Source organism: Ochotona curzoniae, unplaced genomic scaffold (assembly GCF_017591425.1).
Source record: "Ochotona curzoniae isolate NIBS_2020 unplaced genomic scaffold, NIBS_Ocur_1.0 contig_883, whole genome shotgun sequence".
Lineage (NCBI taxonomy): Eukaryota > Metazoa > Chordata > Mammalia > Lagomorpha > Ochotonidae > Ochotona > Ochotona curzoniae.
Window position 1 is genome coordinate 22,227,237 of NW_024466599.1, and position 23,786 is coordinate 22,251,022.

The window sequence follows — 23,786 nt, forward strand, 5'->3', positions numbered from 1 at the left end:
GGGATGCCTTGGAGCAGGGAAGGGCAGCAGCAACCTGCAGCTGCCATTGTTTGGTCTCCAACAGGTCATCACATGCAATGGCTTTTTTTTTTTTTAAGTTTCTGGCACTGCTTTATTTTGGTTCTTTCAAACAGTTAAAATTTCATCCTTCAAATTAGTTCTCTATCCTTAACAGTGCTACAAAAACATTGCAATAATTACCGATGATAGAATACATGTTACAATACTCAGTTTGCGTTTGTTATCTGTTTGTCCACTACTTAAGTGTAAAATTGGCAAAAGCAATTAACAATATCCAGCAAGAACACACTAACAAGAACATTTGTTTGAGCAGTCATTGCTTGTTTGCATGCCTACTACATCTGACATTATTTTTGGTAACTTCATAGAAAAAATGAAATCTTTCAGGCCATAAAAATTTATATTTTGTTAGAGAAGAAATATGTAACTAAATATAGAATAATATAGACGCTAGTAAAGATATAGGTATACAGATTAGGGACCAGTTTTTCCCACTAAGACACTTAAAAAATGTTTTGCAGGAATTCTTAAAAGCTTCACCGGTCTTAAGCATAAGAGACAAAGGGAATTAAGATGTTGGAATGGGGTAAGGACACGTTTAACCAGATGCAGAGACATTAGCCAGAGAGGACACATTCCAGGAAATAGGAGAGGACAGGCCAACAGCAGAGGGGCACCTGGAGACTGACAGACATGGAAAGAACAGCAGTACAGACAATAGAATGGTGTTGCAGTAACCAGATACTCCAGCAAGCAGCAAACTGAACTCCACCAGCAGCTGCAGCTCCACCAACAGCCAAGTTGAAAGGGGAATTTACCAGGAGCTCAGGAGGTGAAACTAGACAAAGAACTGCCCAGCCTGCTGGTTTCTTTAGTTTGAACAGAAGCAGACAAAGCAGCAGATCCCAAACAGGCTTTCAGGGAAAAGGGTAGATTTCACAGCCCAGACCCCTCACTACAGCCACATCGGATGCCTTTTTTGGCACTAAGGACAGTAGAGCCACAGTTGGGAAAACCTGAATCCCTGATGCCATCTGGGTCACAGGGCCAGTTAATACTGATGTGAACATGTCTGACTTCTGGACATAATATGGAAAATTAACTTACATTGAAAAAGATTTATTTATTTTTATTACAAAGTCTGATTTTACAAAGAGGAGGAGAAACAAAATGGTCTTTCCTCCACTAGTTTACTCCCCTGATGGCTGCAATGGCAAGAGATAAAGTGATCTGAAGCCAGGAGCCAGGGCCCTACTGCATGTTCCCCATGCAAGTGCAGGATCCCAAAGACTTGGGCCATCATCTACTGCTTTCACAGATAAGCAGGGAGCAGGATGGGAGGTGTAGCCATCAGGACATGAATTGGCACCCGTGATCCTAGCACTTGCAGGGGGAGCATTGGTCATTGAGCCATCATTCCAAACGCAAGTTAACTTACTTTTTTTTTTTTTTATTGTTGCTTACATTATATTATGTAGTACAGTTTTATAGGCGCTGGGGATCCCCCCCACCCCTCCCATACCCCTCCCCCCATGGTGGATTCCTCCACCTTGTTGCATAACCATAGTTCAAGTTCAGTTGAGATTCATTGCTTGCAAACACCTGCCTAGCATAAAGTTCAGCGTCTTATTGTCCAGATAAGTTCAGTGGCCTCTTGGGGAGACCTTCTATGGTCTGAAGATAGGTCTAACAGAGTAAAGATCCAGTCAGTTAAAAGCCCCAACAAGGCCTCAGTATCATTATACAACATTATGGAATTAATTGACATAGTATTGGGTAAACAATATGTTAAAAATAATGCAAGTTCCATTCTTCGAAACATCTGGGTTGAGACAGTATCAATGACAGGTTCAAAAAATAACAAACCACCAAACAAAAAATTACAGGTTAAATCAAGGCAAACATGTGGTATCTAATCTTTTGGGATTCGCTCATTTCCCTTAGCATTATAGTTTCCAGTTGTGCCCATTTAGCCACAAAGAACTGCATTTTGTTTTTTTTAATAGCTGAGTAGTATTCCATGGAGTAGATGAACCAAAGCTTTCTTATCCAATCTTCTGCTGATGGGCATTTCGGTTGCTTCCATGTTTTCGCAATTACTGATTGTGCTGCAATGAACATAGGGATGCATGTTGGTTTGTCGTAAAACAGGTGTTTTGGATATATTCCTAGGAGTGCTATTGCTGGGTCATATGGTATGCAGATTTTGAGTTGTTTGAGTGTTCTCCAGACTGATTTCCATAAAGGCTGTACCAATTTGCAGCTCCACCAGCAGTGGAGTAGGGTTCCCTTTTCCCCGCATCCTCGCCAGCAAGCGTCGTTGGTGTTCTTGTTTATGTGGGCCAATCTTACTGGTGTTAGGTGGTACCTCATCGATGTTTTAATTTGGATTTCCCTTATTGCTAGGGAGCTGGAACATTTTTTCATATGTTTGTTTGCCATTTGGACTTGTTCCTTTGTGAAATGTTTGCCCATTTCCCGTGCCCATTTCTTGAGTGGCTTGTTTGTTTTGGTTTTTTGGTTGTTTTGAAGTTCTTTGTATATCCTGGAAATTAGCCCCCTATCGCCTATATCGTGTGCAAAGATCTTCTCCCACTCTGTGGGTTGCTTTTTTACTTTGTTGATTGTTTCCCTTGCTGTACAGAAGCTTCTTAGTTTGATGAGGTCCCATTTGTTTATTCTGTTCTCAACTGCTATTGCTTTTGGTGTCCTTCTTAGAAAGTCGGTACCTACTCCTAGGTCTTGCAGGGTATTTCCTACATTTTCTTGCAAGAGTTTGAAGGTTTCTGGATGTAGGTTTAGGTCTTTTATCCATGTAGATTGGATCTTAGTGTATGGTGATAGATGTGGGTCTATCTTTTTGTTTCTACAGGCTATCAGCCAGTTGTCCCAACAACATTTACTAAAGAGTCCTTCCCACTTGCTTAAGCTGTCATTAGTCTTTTTGTCAAAGATTAATTGGCTGTATCTGTGTGGATTCCCTTTTGGTGCTTCTATTCTATTCCATTGATCTTCCTTTCTGTCTTTGTGCCAGTACCAGGCTGTTTTGATTACCACTGCTCTATAGTATGTCCAGAGGTCCGGGATTGTGATTCCCCCTGCTAATTTCTTATTTTTCAGGATGGTTCTAGCTATTCGTGGTTTTTTGTGTTTCCAGATGAACTGTTGAATCATTGTATCCAGTTCCGTGAAGAATGTTTTGGGCAATTTGATTGGAATTGCGTTGAAAATGTATATTGCTTGTGGTAGTATAGACATTTTAATGATATTGATTTTGCCTATCCAGGAGCACGGGATGTTATTCCATCTTTTGAGGTTTTGTTCGATTTCCTTTTTAAATAGTTTGTAGTTTTCTTCGAATAGGTCTCCTACACTTTTGGTTAGATTTATTCCCAAATACTTCATACTTCTCTCTGCTATTTTGAATGGTATCCTGTTGGTTAGATCTTCTTCCATCTTGGTGTTATTTGCGTACACTATGGCTGTTGATTTTCGTTCGTTAATTTTGTACCCCGCCACTCTGCCAAACTCTCGTATAAGTTCTAGCAGTTTCTGTATTGAGTCTCCTGGTTTTTCTATGTATAGGATTATGTCATCTGCATATAGTGAAAGCTTGACTTCTTCGTTTCCTATACGTATGCCTTTGATTTCTTTTTCTTGTCTTATGGCCTCTGCAAGTACCTCTAGGACTATGTTGAATAGCAGTGGTGATAGTGGGCACCCTTGTCTTGTTCCAGATCTCAGTGGGAAGGGTTCTAGCTTTTCTCCATTCAGTATGATACTGGCGTTGGGTTTTTCATAAATTGCTTTAATTATGTTGTGGATTTTCCCATCTATGCCTACTTTGGCTAGAGTTTTTAGCATGAAGAGGTGTTGGATTTTGTCGAAAGCTTTTTCTGCATCTATTGAAACTATTATGTGGTTCTTGTTTTGCAGTTTTTGGATATGGTTTATAACATTTATGGATTTCCGAATGTTGAACCATCCCTGCATTCCAGGGATGAATCCTACTTGATCCGGATGAATGATCTGTCTGATGATTTTTTGAATTCTATTGGCTAGGATTTTGTTGAGAATTTTAGCATCAATGTTCATCAGAGAAATAGGTCTGTAGTTTTCCTTCTCTGATGGTTCTCTATCCGGTTTTGGGATTAAGGTGATGTTGGCTTCATAGAATGAGTTTGGGAGGGTTGCTTCCTCCTCTATTGTTTTGAAGAGCTTGTAGAGGATTGGGGTTAGTTCTGTTCGGAATGTTTTGTAGAATTCTGTAGTGAAGCCGTCTGGGCCTGGGCTTTTTTTCGTTGGGAGATCCTTGATGACTGTTTCAATCTCTACCTCGGTTATGGGTTTATTTAATTCTGCAGTTGCCTCCGGACTGAATTTTGGTAAATGGTGGGAGTCCAAGAACTTTTCTATTTCTTGGTGGTCCTCAAATTTGTGGGAGTACAGTTCTTTGTAGTAATTTCTAATTATTTTCTTAATGATTGCAGTGTCTGTTGTTATGTTGCCTTTTTCATCTTTAATGCTGTTGATTCTCACTTTCTCTTGTTTTTTTTTTGGTCAATCGGGCCAGTGGAGTGTCTATTTTGTTTATTTTCTCAAAAAACCAACTTTTTGATGTGTTGATTTTATGTATAGTTTTTTTGATTTCTATTTGGTTTATCTCCTCCCTTGTTTTGATGATTTCTTGTTTCCTATTGTGCGTGGGACTCTTCTGCTGCTGTTTTTCCAGATCCTGGAGGTGTGAGGTTAGTTCCTGTATTTGGCGTCTTTCTTGGGCCTTGACATGCGCTCCGATTGCGATGAATCTACCTCGTAGCACTGCTTTGGCGGTGTCCCACAAGTTTTGGAATGTTGTATCAGAGTTTTCATTGGTTTCCATGAATTTTTTGATCTCATCTTTAATTTCTTCTCTGACCCATTGTTCGTTTAATAGCATATTGTTCAATTTCCAAGAGTGCCTATACTTCCTGGGGAGTTTTGAGTTGTTGATTACCAGTTTCATCCCATGGTGGTCTGAGAGGGTACATGGTATGATACTAATGTTTTGGAAGTTGTTTAGATTCGCTTTATGTCCTATCATGTGGTCGATTCTGGAGAAGGTGCCATGCACCGCTGAGAAGAATGTATAGTCTGTGGCCTTAGGATAAAAAGTTCTATATATGTCTACTAAGTCCAGTTGTTCTATTGTTTGTGTGAGCTCTGTTGTTTCTTTGTTGAGTTTTTGTTTCGTAGACCGGTCCATTGTTGTTAGAGGTGTGTTGAGATCGCCTACAAGAATTGTGCGGGTGTCTATGTCTTCCCTTAAGTCTGTAAGTAATTGCTTTACGTAAGTAGGTGCATTAAGATTCGGTGCATAAACATTAATGATGGTGATTGCTTCTTGATGGATCATTCCTTTCACCAGTATAAAATGGCCTTCCCTGTCTCTTTTGATGTTAGTTAGAATGAAATCTATCTCGTCTGAAATTAGGATAGCTACCCCAGCTTTTTTTTCTCGTCTATTGGCGTGGAATATCTTTTTCCATCCCTTCACTTTCAGTTTCTTTGCATCCTTTCTGGTTAGATGCGTTTCTTGTAGGCAACAGATGGTTGGGTCTTGTTTGATGATCCATTCTATTAATCTCTGTCGTTTGATTGGTGAATTTAGACCATTTGTGTTGAGAGTTAAAATTGAGAGGTTGCAATTTTGCCCTGCCATGTGATTGTGTTGTGTGTGTGTTGTTGCCTATGTAATTGTCTTGTTTGTGCGGCCTTTAGTTTGGAGACCTTCTTATTTGCCAACTTTGTTTGTGATTTGCCTCCTTTTTGTCCGGGACTAGCGCATTTCTAAGGAGACTTTGCAGAGCTGGTTTTGTGTAGACATATTCTTCTAGTTTTTCTTTGCTATTGAAGTATCTGATTTCGTTCTCATATACAAATGAGATCTTTGCTGGGTAGATTATTTTTGGTTGACAGTTGTTTTGTTTCAGGACTTGGAAGATCTTTGTCCATTCTCTCCTTGCTTGTAGGGTCTCTTCGGAGAAGTCAGCAGTGATTCTGATGGGTTTTCCCCTGTATGTGATCTTTTCTCTACTTCGTACTTGTCTCAGGATTCCTTCTTTGTCTTCATTGGAGTAGAACTTGAGCACCGTGTGTCTGGGTGAAGATCTCTTTGGATCATGTCTGTTGGGAGTTCTCTGTCCATCCTGTATGCGGGGTGGATTCGTGTTCCAAGTGTTTTGGAAGTTTTCCTGTATAATTTCATCGAGCACTGCTTGCATCCCAGATTCTCTTTCTACTCCCTCGGGGAGGCCGATGATCCGAATATTCAATTTTCTAAGGTAATCCTTCATCTCTTGCATCATTTTATTAGTTTTGCTGAGGTTTGTCTCCAGCTGTTTGATTCGCTGGGCACTTTCATTTTGTGTGTCTTCTGTTTCAGAGATCCTTTCCTCTGCCGCATTTATTCTGTTGATGAGGCTTTCAATCTTATTATCTTGGGCGTCCAGTTTGGTTTTGATTTGTTGTATTTCGGTGATTATGCGGTTCTGGTAGTCTTCCAGCTTTGTGTCCACGTCTCTGAGAAATTTTAGCATTATTTTCATCAATTCCTTTGCTGGTAACACTTCCATGTCTTCATCTCGTATCGTCGATATTGATAATGGCTTTTGGCCCTTGTTTGGTGGGGTGCTGGCTCTTTCATCTGGAGCACAACTCTTTCTGGTGGTTTTTCCCATTGCGTTGGTGTATTCTGGTGAGGCAAATGGACCCGTGTGTTGAGGGGCTGTCAGGTGCTTTCCTGTAGAGATTGGAGCCTGCAGGCGTGGTGTTGCCGGGCGTGGTTATTTTCAAGGCACCGTTGGTGCGTTCTCAGGGCCCGGGGCTGTAGAGCATCACCTTGGGGGCCCAGTGGATTCCAGGCACACTCTGGGCACCTCTTCTACAGGTGTGACACCCCAGGGCGTGGAGGGATGGAGGCGCTCTCTGGGTGTGCCCCCTGCACGGGAATCCGCAGGGCTTAGAAGGTTTTATGTGCTTTCTCCCTGCGTTCTCCGTGTCAGGGACTGCAGGGTTTTTCAGAGCCCACCTGGTGCGTCTCCCACACACGGGACTGTGGGTGAGGCACTTTCCAGGCGTGGCTCTTGTGCAGTGAATCCACCACTCGTGGTGTGTGGGTGTTCAGAGCCCCTGCTCCCGTGTGGCTCCCCCACACAGGCCCTTAGCGGAGGAGTGACCCAGGCGCCCTGTTATAATGACTTCACGGCAGGTTCGCACCGTGTCAGTTTGGTGCAGGAGTTTTCAGGGCTCTCCTGGTGGGTCGCCCACGCTCAGAACTGCAGGGTGGGAGGCGAGAAGTGAGCAGTTCACTCTATGGGAGTGGTACCTGCGTGTCAGGGACACACAGCGCTACACTTCCCAAATCTGAGCTCTCCTGACACCTGACACCTGCGCTGCGGAGGTGCTGCTGCTGCAGGCGGGGTGCCCAGCCCGCTCGGTGCAGCGCCGCACTCACCAGTGCGCTCGGTGGTTTCGTGCACTCACCAGGCAGGATGTGGGGGACTCCAGACCCTCGCCAGCTGCCTCTGCGCACCGAGCCGCACTGGTCCCCTCAGCGCAGGAACTTCCGAGGCGCCTTCCCGCGGCCCCCCTCAGCCACCAACACAACACCACTGTGCGTAGTTCCACACAGACCCAACAGTTTCGGCCGCCTGCTCCGCCTTCTCAGAGGCTGGAATCTCAGCAGGGGGCGAGAAATGCGGAGGCTGCCACGTCAACCCCGAGCTCACCAAACGTCCGGCTGCTGCAGTCTGCCTCCACCGCTGCCGAAGGCCTCCCGCCAGCAACGATCCCCCTGATCTCCCTGCCTCCGAGCTGGCCGCGTCTCCCGTCAGGCCGTTTTCAAAAGTGACTCAGCAGGTCTAGAGTGGGATGTCGGTTTCTCTGACTTTGCCCTGCTCCGTTCTCGTTGTTCTTCCGAGTTGTGTGGATCTTTTTGGCTCCACACTGTCCTAGGGAGCTTCACGGACCTCTCCCTGCGGTTCCCTGCTGTTCCTCTTTGCTGCTTCTGTAGCGTTCTATCCCTCTCTCACTAGACGCTCCCTCACAGCCTTCCTCCTACGTCGGCCATCTTCGCTCCAAGTTAACTTACTTTTAAGCTAGTTTGCATGGTTTCTGTACTAATGGCTTCATGTTAAAAGGTTATTTGATTTTTCTGGATAAGTTCATAAGGCAACTTCTGATTCTATTTCCTCCTTCTGATTTGCTTGATGCCTCTGAAAATGATAGCTTAAGACACCAAGCAAAGTTGAGGCACACAGCATCAGCTACAGGTATAGGGGTGGGGTGGTAAGCAGAAGTTGTTTATTTTCTTCAAAATACCTAGATTTTTGGTTTTTTTGCTCACTTGCCTGAGATCTAAAATGATCCAATGCCAAGGCCAGTGTTTTTAATGCCAGCATCTCATAGGAGCCCATGGGAGTTTCAGGTACTGGCTGTTCCACTTAGAATCCAACTCCCTGCTCATTGCACCTAGGAAAGCAGTGGAAGATGGTCCACTTGCTTGAGCCCCTGTCACTCATGTGGGAGACCCAGATGGAGTTCTGGATTCCTGGCTTGAGACTGACCCAACCCTGGCTGTTGCAGCCATGTAGAGAATGAACCGGTGAACAAAAGAGTGCTTACTCATTCTCTCTCTCTCTCTCTGTCTTTAATTCTGCCTTTTAGATGAATAAAATACATCTTAAAATCAAACAAAAAACAACTTGAGAAATGCCATCCTTAACCTTCACATCGTGGAAACACTCTTGAATATAAAACTTTATTAAGAAAGTTGGAAACAGCGGGAATGACAACCCTCCATGAAAGCAAAGACAGTAGTGGGTGTGTGGAGGGCAAGCGAGAAGATCAGAAACACTCTCTGGGTGTCTGCCACAACATGCCAAAGGTTTGCAGCACCCCAGGATACAAGAAGCTGGCAGAACCTCAGTAAGGGCAGCAAGTTTCCAGACACATTAACATTCTCCTGTCCCATCTCCCACTGCCTATCTCTGTACAACCTGGAAACAATGGCAGCCGCATTGCCAGGACTAGTGGGAGAGAACAAGTCCTCTCCACCCCCTTGTGTCTCAGGCCCTCAGGTGCAGGCTGAGTCATACCGTGGGCCTTCTTGTCTCCAGCTGGTGGACAGCAGATCATGAGGCTTCTTGGATTGCTCTGGAACCGTGACACCCAAAGAACACAGAGTCATCAGTCATTTATTTATAAATACCAGTCCCTAAAGGGAGCAGGACACCACGGAGGAGGAACTGATAGTGCAATGGAGGCAGGGAAAATACTAGGAGAGTGAGACGTTTGAATGGACTTCAAAGAAAGGGAATAGCTAAAGATTACAAGAGGGAGAAGGGGTTGTCAAAGTTACATATAACTAGAAAAAGGTTTGAGGGCCTAATCTGAGACACTCTGGTTAGCCAAAAAAGCAACAAATGTATTTAATTATAACCATTGAAAAAATAAAAACTCATGGGTCCAGAGTGGTAGTTAATAAACTTTAAAATACGATTGCTACCACTGAACATGATTATTACACCAATCCCTTACTCTGATAAAACAACTAAAGGGATGGTTAAGCACTTATGCCACGTCCAATGCACCTACTTTCTTAAAAGGAACTATAAATTTCAGTGGGTGAGTAAAAGCTTGTTGTTAAAGAACAACAGCTAATAAAGAGAAGATGAAATTTAAAGCTTGTCAGCTACAAAACAGCAGAGTATCCACCACCCAATAGGTCGTAGACTACTTACAGGGAAAACATCCATTTACGAAGATGAGATCTAGAGTCTTCACTTCCGCCAACTGAGCAAACACACATGACCGGAAAACAGAGACTTTCAACCATGTGCCTCAATTGTATGACCGCATGCCCCTCATATCATGCACCATAGATTCCATTAGCATTAACTACAAAGAGTTCCACAAAACGGGCTAATCTGAGTCTAACCACGTCTGTGCAATCAACCATCAATGAGACGAGACAAGGAAAAGATATGTGAGACATTCTAGAAGACAACTGGTGCTCTTAAAAAGTCAGTGACATGGTGTCTGTGTAGGTGTGTATTAGACGGTTGTTGTTTTATTGTGGTGTTGTTACTGAACCATGATCCCTAAGGCAGATAACTTAAAAAGAGAAAAGTTTTATTTCTTTCAGAGTTTTGGAAGCTCAAAGTATGGCCTGGCATAGGCTCTGAGTCTGGCAAGGGGCCTTCTGTGTGGAAGCAGGATCCATTGGTGACAAGGAAGGAGGAGAATCGGGAAGTCATCTTAACTCAGGCTTTTCTAAAAGCACTCTCATGAAGAATGAAAAATAAAGCTGGAGGAATCACAATTTCATATTTCAAGACATACTACAGGGTAGTGGTCATCAAAACTGTCTGGTACTGGCACACAGAGAAGAACAATGGAACAGAATAAAAACACCAGAAGAGAGCCCACACGCCCACACATGTAAAGACAACTCATCTTTGACAAGAAAACTGAAAATAATCCAGGCTAAAATGTTGGTCTCTTCAGCAAATGCTGTTGAAAAGCCAGCTCTAACTGGAATCCAGAATCCATCAAACTATTAAAGGAAAACACAGAAAGCACTCTACAAGACACTGGTATACAATTCTCAGAAAAGACACCAAAAGCACGAACAGTCAAAGCCAAAGTAAACAAATGGGACTACATCAAACAAAGAAGCTTCTATACAGCAAAGAAAACAATAAACAAAGTGAAGAAACAACCAACAGGTTAGGAGATAAATCTTTGCACACTATACAACAGATAAGGGACTAATAGCCAGGATTTACAAAGAGCTTCAGAAATCAACAACACCAAAACAAACAACCCTGTGAAGAAACAGGTGAAGGAAATGAGCAGGCATATTTCAGAACTAAATCAAATGCCTTATAGACATATGAAAAAATGCTCAGACTCCCTAGCTACTATGGGAATACAGATAAAATTACATGGCAGAATAGGGTAAGGACATGTTCAAACATGTGAGGCAGAAACATTAGCCAGGGTGAAGCAGAGAGAAAACATTCCAGGAAATAGGAGAGGACAGAATGACAGCAGAGAAGCACCCGGAAACTGATGAACACAGGAAAGCAGTGGAGACAGTGTTGTGGTATTGCACTGACCAGATATCCCAGTGCCATTCAGCAAGCAGCAATCTGAACTCCACCAGCAGCCGGAACTCCAATAGCCAGGTGAGAAAGGGAGTTCACCAGGAACTTAGGAGGTGAATGCAGACAAAAACTGCCTGTCCTGAAAGGTTTGCTTAATTTGACCAGGAGCAAAGACACAGCAGCAGATCCCAAACAGATGATGTAGGAACATGGTGGATTTCACAGCCCAGACCACCACCAGCAGAGCTGAATTAGGCACCATCTTGTGTAGTGAGATAAAGGCTATGAGAAGGACTGCATATGCACTAAGCTGGGAGTGAACTCATTTCCAGCTCAGTGATTTGCAATGACATGACATCCTACAGATTCCACCGAAAATAGCTCCAAGTAGACCCCAAACTTAACACCCAGCAGATCCAGAACTCCACAAACAGCACATCAGGTGCCATTTTGTACAGTGTGGCAAAAGTCTTGAGACTGCAGGGACAACAGTGAGCTGCACATGAGCTAAACTGGGGGCCAACTCACTGATAGCAGTGCATTGCAATGGTCCCACATCAAAAATAATACTGATTTTGGCAACTTATCACTCAAAATAGGTCCATGTGGCCCTCAGAACTAATGGCCAGCAGGTTCCGGCAAGATCAGCACCACCAACAACCTAGCAATTCAGGACACCTGTTATCCCTCTAATTCTGGGAACTGCTTGAAGCAGAAGTGGGACAAAGGTTATACAGATAATGGTACAGCCTTAGCACAGGATCACAGGAGGTAGAAACTGGTAAGTCAGGAGCTCAGACTACTGAGACTGTGATGAAAGTCTAATATAAGAGCCCAGATCTGAAACTCACTGAAGACGGTGGCACAAGTGACTGCGAACAAAAAAACATGTACCAACTGTATTAAGTAAAAGCGAATTCCAGATCTGTGGGTGACAGAGCTTAGAAACTTGCCCTAAAGAGAAGAATCTGCTAACCAGAAGTACAATGACCAAGAGCAGAAGGAGAGACAGAGGCATAACGAATATTACTGAAAACTCCCCTGCAAAGCAACAAAAGCCTTTTCCAACCTCAGTTAACTGAGGAAGACATTGAGAAAATGGGAGATACAAAATTCAGAAAATTCATTAAAAAGCTTCTTATCAACAATGAGAAGCACATACAGGAGTTAAAGGAATTTAAGCACTATGTCACACAGGAAATAGCAAAACTGAAACAAAATCAAGCTGAATTATTGGGAATGAAGGATGCAATAGAACAAAATAAAACTTCCATGGAAAGTCTCAATAATAGAATGAAGGAGACGGAAGAAAGAATCTCAAAATTTGCAGATATTTCTTGTCACACTGGAGAAACTATCAAAAAGCTGGAAGCAGAGCTGGGTCAAGCTAAAAAGCAAAAAATGTACTAAAGAATTAAGTGACATTACGAAAAGGCCAAATGTAAGAGTTATGGGAGTCCCAGAAGGTGCAGAAAGAGAAACTGGGTTTAAAAATGTATTCAATGAAGTAAAAAAGGAAAATCTCCCTTATCCGGAAAAAGAATTGGGAAGAAACATACAAGAGGGGCACAGAACTTCCAGCAGGACTGACCAAAAGCAATCTGCACCACAGCACATGATAATCAAGATCTCTTCAATCAAACATAAGGAAAAAGATTCTTAAATGTGCACATGAAACAAATTAAATGACATATAGGCGAATGGCAATTAAATTCACAGCTGACCTCTCACAGGAAACTCTACAAGCCGGAAGAAAATGGAGTGACATAGTCCATATTCTAAAAACAAAGCATTGTTGGCCCAGGATAATGTACCCAGCAAAACTTTCCTTTGTCTTTGAAAAGAAATTAAAATTTTTCCACAGTAAAGAAAAGTTGCAAGAATATGCCTATTCCAAACCTGCCCTACAAATACCTAAAGATGTTCTCTGGACAGAGAAGAGGAATAGCACCCACCAAAACCAAAGGCAAGTTTGAAGACCATCCTAGTGAAATAACAACAGCAGACTAAATATATGAACAATCCATGGCTAAAATGACAGGACCTATTTATATTAACCCTGAATGTAAATGGCTTAAACTCATCAATCCAAAGTCATAAATAGACTGGATTAAAAAAAAATCTATTCGTTGTTTCCATGAGTTTTATCTCACTAATAAAGATCAGCAGAGGGCCTGGCATGGTGGCCTAGCAGCTAAAGTCCTCACCTTGAACGTGCTGGGATCCCGTATGGGCACAGGTTCTAATCCCTGGCAGCTCCACTTCCCATCCAGCTTTCTGCTTCTGGCCTGGGAAAGCAGTAGAAGACGCCCCAAAGCATTAGGACTCTGCACCCATGTGGGAGACCTGGAATAAGTTCCTGGCTCCCGGCTTCCGATCGGCACAGCACCGGCTGTGGCGGTCACTTGAGAGGTGAATATTCATGCAAAAGATCTTCCTCTCTCTCCCCTCCTCTCTGTATATCTGACTCTGCAATAAAAATAAAATAAATCTTAAAAAAAAAATGAGCCGAAATTACATCTCATGGATATTGATGTTTTTGTAGTTTCATTTTTTCAAAATATTCCTTTTCTCATTAAAATTTTCACTAATAGATGATACAGTAGCATCATTTTTAGGATTTTCTTTTTCAATTCTTCAGCGACATAGTAGTCCTCCAGTAGCATGTTATTTAACTTTGTGATATTGTAAATTTCTTTTTTTCCTCCTGATGCTGATTTTATTTTGTGGCTTTTCATTTAAGGAGATGTATAATTACTGGGTAATTGAGACTATTATATCTCGTGGAATGCTGTTTAACTTCATGGGTTTGCAAATTTCTGTTTTTCTTTATATTGTTGATTTTGTACGTGTGTGTGTGTGTGTGTGTGTGTGTGTGTGGTTTTTGACTTGGGTAATTGTATAGTGACTGTGTAGTGGAGACTGTCATGTCCAGATGTGAGTGCAGTGTGCATCTCTACTTCTGGATCAAGTAAGGACCAGTAAAACTGTTGGATGTGTCATGACAATGGGATGCTGGAATCTCTGCCATTGTCCATGCCCACAAAGATGGACTTATGACTGTTTATGAGGAACTATACTAATGTAATGATATGGGAGAATTCAATGGGGGAGTGGGGGGGGCGGATTTAGGAAGGAGGTAGGGGAAATCCCAGGGCCTATGGAACTGTATCGTAAAATGATAATAAAATAATAATAATAAATTTTTAAAATTTTAAAGTACATTGAAGTTCCACCTAACTCCAGTGAGACTGACCTATGTTTCAAACTCTATAAACAACACCTGCCCACATAAAGATGGAAAGAAAGATACACTACTCCACTGTTGAGTGTAGGCTAGTGGAGACACTATGGAGATTGCTAAGACAGCTAAAAATTGATCTACCAGATGACCCAGCCATCTGACTCCTGGGAATATATCCAAAAGAAGCAAAATCTGAATATGAATAAGTGGCCTGCAACCCTTTATTTATAGCAGCATAATCCACAATAGCAAAGATATGGAAATACCCAGATGTCTGTCTGTTGAAAGAGAAGTGACTAAATAAACTGTGGCACATCTATCGATAGAATACTACTCAGCCATTAAAAAAAGGAAAGTCTACCATTTGCAACAAATGGTCTCAACTGAAGACCATTATGCCCAGTGAAATAAGCCAATCCCAAAAAGACAAATATCAGGGACAGAAAGAGAGAAACCTCCATCTGCTGGTTCATTCCCCAAAAGGCAACAATAGCCACAAGCTAGGAGCTTCCTCCAGGTCACCCTTGAGGATGCAGAGGTGCAACGCTTGGACCATCCTCTGCTGCCTTTGCAGGTGCATTAGCAGGTAGTTGGATCAGAAAGGGAGTATCTGGAGCTTAAACCAGCACCCATACAGGATGCTGACACCACAGGCAACAGCTTTATCCAATATGTCACAACACCAGTCCCCCCAAGTTTCTAATTTTTCTAAGCACTGCCATTGAAGCTGCCCCAGGCTGCCATATTATAGAATACATCTCCTTTAATATTCTTATTCCCATTCATTCTCTCTCTCTCTCTCCCCTAAGATGTACTAATAATCTGGGGGGAGGGGGAGAAACTCATGATCAAATTGAATTTGGGTACAGGAGATGTCTTTAGAAGTCTCATTTTTAAAAGAGCTAATAAAAGCAAAAGAATGAAAATCTTAGGCCATAAGCATGAATGAGTTCAGTGATTGATTCTTCTTTTGCTGTTTGGACATGGTACAGATGACAAACTAGTAGGAACCACTGCTTCTCAAATTCAATGGCAGAACAGTGATAGAAATAGCTTTCAGCCATCAAAGGAAGACAGTGAGGGAGACTGTGTAGAGGCACTCTTCATCATAGAAGTGGCATAACTTCTCTCATGCTCATTCCTTTGGTCCTGGCCAAGAGAGACTGGATTTACAGCAGACAAAGGAAAGGATGTTCAATAAATACACAGCACAGGCAAAGGCTCTGCAAAGCTACATGTCCCAGGCAATGTGATGTTCTCCGGATCTGAATGTCTGCTGTTGGAATGCTGGAAGTCGTACAGGATAGTATGCTTCAGTGTAGAAAAACACAGAAATGATGAAGAGAAGAAGAAGGAAAACAAATAGCCAAGAGACTGGCAATTGGTTGTGTGGAGGTATGAGGGAGGGCTACCTTAATCTCCAGTCCTTGCTACAACTTGAGACTCAGTTTACCCATTCTAGAACCATATCTGTTTAATTACCTCCTATACTTCTAACAAAAATTCTCGTTCCTTTGTATTTACTCTGAAACAGAGACTGGCAAATACTCTGTAAAAACAAGATTTTCTGTGACTGTTAAGTAAATATTCATTTAAGGGGTCTCTTATTGGAAAGGGTTAAATGAAATTGCAAACCGAAATTAAATTAAAGGAAAAACCTTTAAACTTACACATCTTGCATATGCCAGCTCATACTCAACTAAATCCTTTTCAAATATAAATGTAATTGCTAAGATGATCAGGTCTATTGAAGATTTTTCACAATATGAAATTTCAGCCTTCATTGTCAATCAAAATTGATTCAAACTCCACGTATTGTACCTAGTTGCTCTACATGATAGTAACTCCTTCCCTGACTCCATGTCTTCTTTCATCTACTCTTCCCCATTTCTATTTCCCTTTATGGCTGAAAAAAAAAAACCATGATCTATGTGCACTACTTCTGTGTCTTGTCTTCTTCCTATAATCCTATTCCCCAGGGCGGGGGAGATGGTGACAGATCTTGGTGAAGCCATCAGAGACCATCACATTATCACATTTCCAAACTTTAAGGAGCCATTTTTCAACTCTGCTTTTACCTGGCAGGTTATTCACGCCCTCCTTCTGGCAACGCTGCCTTCACTCAGCTGCTGGCACACCACATTCCTTTTATTTTTCTACTCGATTTGTCCTCACACATCTCCACTGGCTTCTCTTCATCGTCCTGAACTCTAAACACTGGAGACCTCTAGGCACAAGATTTTTGTCTCCTTCATCTACAGTCACAATCTGTCATCATTACATAGCATTACCATTGCCTGAAAGTATCCCTCAAAATTCATGTGTTGAAAACTTCACACAATAGTATTTGGAGGAAGGGTCCTCAAGAAAGCATTTGGGTCCTGAGAGTTCTGCCCTCAGAAGTAGATTAATGCCAATAAAAGAGAACTGATGATTTGCTCTTTTACACCCTTCTGCCTTTTTTAATTATAAATTTCTCAGTCTCTGATATTTCAATATAGACTAAACTATAATCTATCAAATAGCAACTTCAAAATTCATGTCATCACACAAGTTGTCTGCAATTCTTGAACTAAGACTTATGCAGCCAACTTACTAGACACCCATTTCCCTGGATGTGCTAATCCTAATTCATACAAAATCTGGCAACTAATTCCTTACCCTATTCGGGCCCCTAAGTCTTTCCCATCCATCCCTTACTCAGTGAATGTTTTCTGTTTTCCAACTCTTTATTTGCCAAAAAACAGACATTTGGTGAACTCTGACACATTTTACCCCCCCCCTTTAATATATTCTCTCTTTCCATATAAAAATATATTAGTAAAGCACGTCCTGTTCACAAAATATCTGCAGAATACAACTGTATCTGTCCAACTGTACTACTCAGTTTGAGTCCAAGCTATCATTCAGCCCCACCTGGGTATCTGCAACAGCCCCCACACTTGACCATCACACTTCCCTCCACTACAGTCCACTCTCTAGGTAAGCTAACACTTGGGGAAAAAAAGTAAAACTACAAGCAGAACAAGCATAGCTATAAGTTGGACCATATGTCTTCTCTGAAAAATGCCATCATGGCCCCCCCAAAAGCTGAAATCTTTGACTCTCTCATACATGGTTCATCTACTGTATCTCAGAACCCATCTACTACTTCGGCCCAGTTCCCCTCACCCAAGTCACTCTGGCCTCCTTCCAGCCTTGGAGAGCTCCTCCCCCCATATCTATAAGGACTGCCCTATCACTTTTTTCCAAATTTCTGCCTAAGTGCTAGCTTCTCCTACCACCTAATGTACAATACAAAATCTACAACACTTTCAGTACTTGCTGCTCTCATAAACTAGCTTTCCTTTTTCCAACAACGCTATTTAGTACCCAAGAGGTTACATTTAGCTTGTGAACTGTCTTTCAACCAGAACGTGATGTTCATAAGAAAGAAATATAATGTTTCTCTTCAGCATCCACAATAACTTGAACACTGTCTGGCACACAGTAGATTGTAATAAGAGCTGAATGGAGAAGTAAGCTGTATGCTTTAAATCATACATATCGTAAACATGTGATTTACCAACTATATTCCATGAAATGTGCTTCATAACTTTCACTTGTCCCTGTTTCTCCTGTTACATTTAATGAATTCCCTGGATATTATAGAAGGAGCAGATGGAAGGTTAGGAAAGTTTTAAAGTCCAAAACACAGAGAGCCTTTTGAGGGAAAACACAGTGATCAGCCCTTGGGTTTTCTTACAGCCTCCCACATGCTAGACTTGTTGCTGATGAAGCTGACAGCCACAATGCAACAAGAACAGACAAAAGAGCCCAATGAAATTTTATACAGCCAAGGGACCAAACAATGGAGCAGTCCAATAGATGATCATTTTCAGGAAACAGATGCTCTTCCCTGCTAATGGCCTGGGAAGGCAGCAGACACCCATGTGGGGGGACCCAAAAGAAGACCCTGGCTTCTGGTTTTAGACTAGCCTAGCTTCAGCCACCACAACCATTTAGGAAGTGCACCAGCCGACTGAAGACCTCTTGCTCACTCTTTATCTCTTCCTCTCTCCTTCCTTTCTGTCTGACTCTCCTTCTATCCAACTCTGGCTCTCAAATCAAAATTTCTTTAAAAAGAGAGTAAGACAGGGGCAGAATGCCAATCCCTACTCACCAGCAAAGTCTTAGAGGAAGTCGTGACTTACCCCCTCATCAGGCTGTGACAGGGAGAAACTTGTATTTCTTAACCCAACATCTTTGTCCTGGCCTGGGTAGTGATAGAGAAAACCTAAGAGAATTGGGATATTTTCTACCTCCTAGCAGTAATAAGGTTACCCCATACCTAGTACATTATGTTCGTGAAACCCATTTGAAAATAGAAAGGAAACACTCATATTACATCAGGACATGTAATAGACGAGGATTTTTAAGGTCCCAAAATTCTCATTCCCACATAGTAACATGAACCTGACAGTGGAGCTCTTCTACCCCTACAAAAAAATAAACTGGCTCTCTTTCACTACCAATAGCAGTGTGAGAGGATGGCAGATAAAATGTTGAAACTAGATCCAATCTCATAACATAATACACAGAATGTCCAGGTTTTAATTGAAAATCACTTATCTGGAGCCAGAGTTGTGGCAGAGCATGTAAAGCCGCTGCCTACAACACTGGCATCTCATGTAAGCGCCAGTTCCATGTTCTAACTGCTCCACTTCCAAGCCTGCTGCCTGCAGTGGCCCAAGAAAAGCAATGAAAAAACTAGTGAAGCTTCGTGGATCCTGGCTTTCTCCTGGTCCCCACAATGACTGTTGTGGTCATCTGTGCTTAACTGGAGTGTTCATCAAAAATTCAAGGATAGTCTCAATTCATTTCACAAACTTCATATTATCCTGATTCAAACAGAGGAAAAAGAAAAAATATAGGTCACTAATACTCAACACAAAAATATTTCATAAAATGCACCAATAACTAATTTTACTGCATCAATGACCAATTGAGGCCGAATCCAGAATTGCAAGTCAGCAAGTTACTATTTAAACTTAGCCAATGCAATCTACCATATTAATAGAACACAAGAGAAACAACTTGATCATATTGATCACTGAGAATTTCATGAAATTCCATGTCTATTAGTGATTTTTTAAAAATCTCTCAAATAAAGAGAAAGAAGAAAACTATCTGAACTTGATAAAGCTCATCTGCAGCTTTTTACTTAATAGTCAATGACTAAATACTTTCTCCCCAAGTTTATGAACAAAGCATCAATTCCCACCACTCTTCTGGAAATTCTAGTTGATGCAATAAAGCACTCAAGAACTAAAAGCCCTACAAATCAGAAATCTGCCTGTCATAAAAGAGATAATTGTCTAAATGAAAAATTCTAAAAAACACAGCTAAAAGGTGATCTTTAAAAAAAACCAGATTGCAAGTGCCACTGATGAACAGCATATACACCCAAACTTCTATATATTATTAATAAGCATGTGGGTATTGAAATAAAATGTTAATATTCACAATATCTCATAAATTAAAATACATTTCTATAAAGTTAACCAAACTTATAAAGCTAGCCAAATAGGAGTTTTACAGTGAAAACTAAAATGAATTCATAAAAGAAATCAAAGGCTTTTTAAAAGATTTATATATTTTTATTGGAAAGACAGATTTACAGAGAGAAGGAGAGACAGAGAGAAAGATCTTTCATCCCATAATTCACTCCCCTAGTAGCTGCAATGTCTAGAGCTGAGATGATCCAAAGTCAGGAACCAGGAGCTTCTGGATTTCCTACTCCAGTGTAGGGTCCCAAGGCTTTGAGCCATCCTCTATTGCTTTTCTAGGCCACAAGCAGAGAGCTGGGTGGAAAGTGGAGTTTCTGGGACATTACCTGGTGCCTATATGTATCCTGGTTTTTATAACATGAGGATTTAGTTACTGGACCATGGCATCAGGCTCCAAAGATATTTTTAAATGCACACATATTATGTTGATGGATTAGGAGTTTCAATATAGTCAGAATGCCAATTCTCAAAGTAATTTAATGTAAAAACCTGTATTTTTTTTTTATAAATATAGCAAGCAGAATTCTAAGATTAAGATAGAAAGGTAAATGAACCTGGATAACTGAAAAAAAATTTTTTTTTCTAAAATGAAGAATAAAACTAAAGAAATTAGCCCACCAGATTCTAAGACTTATTATGTAGCTATAATGAATACATCAACGTGGTGTTGGGGAAGGACAGATAAGCCTATACAAACAGGTCCAATTGATTTTTAAACAACTTATTTAGGTAGGGTGGCGGGGTAGTGAGAGAAATCTAGTACTGACTGACTGTCCCTCTCTTCCCCTCCCACAGCTGGCTGCAGCAACCAGGGCTGCGTCAGGCTGAAGTCAGGAGCCAGAAACACCATCCAAGTCTTCCACATGGTTATCAGGGACCCAAGCCCATGAACTATCATCCACTGCTTTCCCAGAAACACTAACAGGAAGCTGAACGAGAAGTTTAGCAGCCAGAGATCCAATTGGCGTAAGGATTGGCAGCAGCTTGAGTTACTGTATCAAATACAAGGGCCTCAACTGAGTTTTGATAAAAGAGCAAAAACAATTCAGGACAAGGAAGACAGCCTTTCAACCCAAAGACAATCCTCAGGAATTAAATCAAAACAAAAAAAAAAAAGTCTTAAATTTATGCCAAAACACCATAAAATGAAATCTACAATTTGGATGTCCTCAGTACTAAAACCATCTGCTCTTCGGAAGAGTGACGTGAGAAAAACAGAAGAGATTGTCTACCTTCATTCTCCTACAGAATCGCTAAGTTTACACTGATATACACACCAGAATACCTCCGTGAGAATTATTTAAAAAAAAAAAAACAGGTTGCAGGCCTGGCACAGTAGCCTAGTGGCTAACGTCCTCACTTTGCCAGGATCCTATATGGGCACTGTTTCAAGCCCAGGCTGCTCCACTTCCCATCCAGCTCCCTGCTTGTGGCCTGGGAAAGCAGTGAAAGACAGCCCAAAGCCCTGGGATCCTATACCCTCATGGGAGACCCAAAAGAAGTCTGGGTCTGACTCCTGGCAGCAGATCAGCTCAGCTCTAGACATTGTGGCCACTTGGAGAGTGAGCCAACAGAAAGAAAATATTTCTCACTGTCTCTCCTTCTGTAAATCTGTCCTTCCAATAAAAATAAAATGAATCTTTAAAAAAAACAGATTGCAAGTGCCACTGATGAACATAAAACCAAAAAAGGTCACATTGAAATAAGAACACACTCAAGTCGTGGGTCTGCTATTCCTTCTAGCTTGCTACCAAGGCACACATGAGAGGCAGGTAAGGGATCAAGTGCTTGCAGGTCACCCATGTGGAAAACTCAGCTTGACTTCTGTGCTCTTGGCTTCAGCCTGGCTTAGCCTCAGCTATTTCAGGTGTTTGGGGAGGAACCAGTTGATGGAAGATCTGTTTTCTGCTATTTAAATAGATAAATTACACATACATATAAAACACTTAAAGAAAAAACTTGAGTATTTCCAAAGTTATGTAAGGGAAATGAGACCACATCACAAAGTACCTAAAGTAGAGATACAGCAAACCATAAACAAAGTGTCAAAAGGCAAACTTTTTGAAAGTAGCAAGAGAAAAATGACATATCACACACAAGGGGCCCTCAAAAAGCCTACCCACAGATTTGTCATATGAAACCTTACAGAACATAAGACAGTGTAACTGTGAAATATCTTTTCAAGACTACAATGTCTCAACATCAGAAGATTCTTGATATATGAATTATATAATTCTTAATATATACCAGAATATACTAGAATTTAATGTGTAAGTTTCCCTTTTTTTTCCAAAAGTAAGAAAATACATCGTGAGTTTCTCAGTGCAACACTAGTCAAAGAACAAAAGTGATGACCACCACTGCATCCTAGCACCCAGACCTAGGAGGTAGCAGAGCATTCCCCATCTACTCACATCATCACCTCTTCCCTCTTTCTCCTGCATCCTTGGTGTTATCCTGCCTCCCCACCGCAGATATGCATGGCCATATCCCAAAAGGTTGTTTCTCTTAGAAATGTCCAAGCCTTCCCACCTTTTCAGCTTTATTGTGAAAATTACCATTCCTTTGTCCAAATCCCTTAAGATCTGCACCTGAGGCCAACAATCTCCTCAGAAGTCCCTCTGGAAAGGAAAATGGTGACCAATACAAACTTCAGAAAGTTCACAGAAAATGGAAGGTTTCTCTTGATGCAAAAATGTTGAAATCCATGAATACTATTTCCTTACTTTTTAAATTTCAGGACAGTTTCAATTTCACAAAACAAAAAAACTCATGCTCAATGCTTCTTATATTTGTCATAATCTGAACTTTCCCTATTGTTTTAATCCAAGCTCCCATTTTCCTTCCCACTCCTCCCAGCCTCTAATCAGCAGCATTCTGTGTACATAAATAAGAAAGGACATTTTTGCCTTTCTGTGTCTGGCTTACTTCACTTCAGATGGTGCCTTCCAGTTCCAACCATTTTGCTGCAAATGACAGGACTGCACTATTTTGTTACATCCAGAGTATCCCCTTGTGTATATATACATCAGATTTTTTTAAAGATTTATTTTTATTATTATTTTTTTTATTGGAAAGGCGATATACAGAGAGGAGACAGAGAGGAAGATCTTCCGTCCAATGATTCACTCCCCAAGTGAGCGCAACGGCCCATACTATGCCGATCCAAAGCCAGGAGCTTCTTGTGGGTCTCCCATGCTGGTGCAGGGTCCCAAAGCTTTGGGCCGTCCTCGACTGCTTTCCCGGGCCACAGGCAGGGAGCTGGAAGGGAAGTGGGGCTGCCGGGATAGAACTGGCGCCCATATGGGATCCCAGGCGTGCAAGGCAAGGAGCTTAACCACTGCGTCACCGCGCCGGGCCCTATACATCAGATTTTATCATGTGTATTCCCACAAACCTTTTGCAGGCTTCTCATATGCATGGGTTTTTAAATGCCTTGCACCAAAATAAATTCATCAGGTCTGTTTTCCTTGAACTTTTTGAAGTGCCCTCATACAACTGAAAAATACAACTGGAAAACCCATAAGCTCTTGAAAAGAAGTCAGGTTTGGCTTTCACACACCTTATTCCAAGGGCCTCACTGCACTCACAGGGACCATCTATTGTATTTGCTTCTCTGCCTCCCATTCGTCCTCCCTATTTATGAGACCTACGCTGCCCTTCAGCCTGACCTGCCTCCTTCCCCGCCGTAACCTAAGGGCTGGGGGAAGCATATATCATTCTCACCATGCTTCTCTGCCAATCTGAACAGGAGCTGTTCCTGTCACATTGGTCATTTTAGGCATGACATGTGACCCAATGAACCCAAAGTTTTGTCCATAG

At 41.7% G+C, this 23,786-nt stretch overlaps 1 protein-coding gene across 1 annotated transcript in view; it reads right to left on the bottom strand.

Annotated features, from left to right (window-relative positions):
- The window catches only part of SRD5A2 (steroid 5 alpha-reductase 2), a 54,563-nt gene that overhangs the window by 16,064 nt on the left and 14,713 nt on the right, over window positions 1-23,786 (bottom strand). The window lies entirely within an intron of this gene.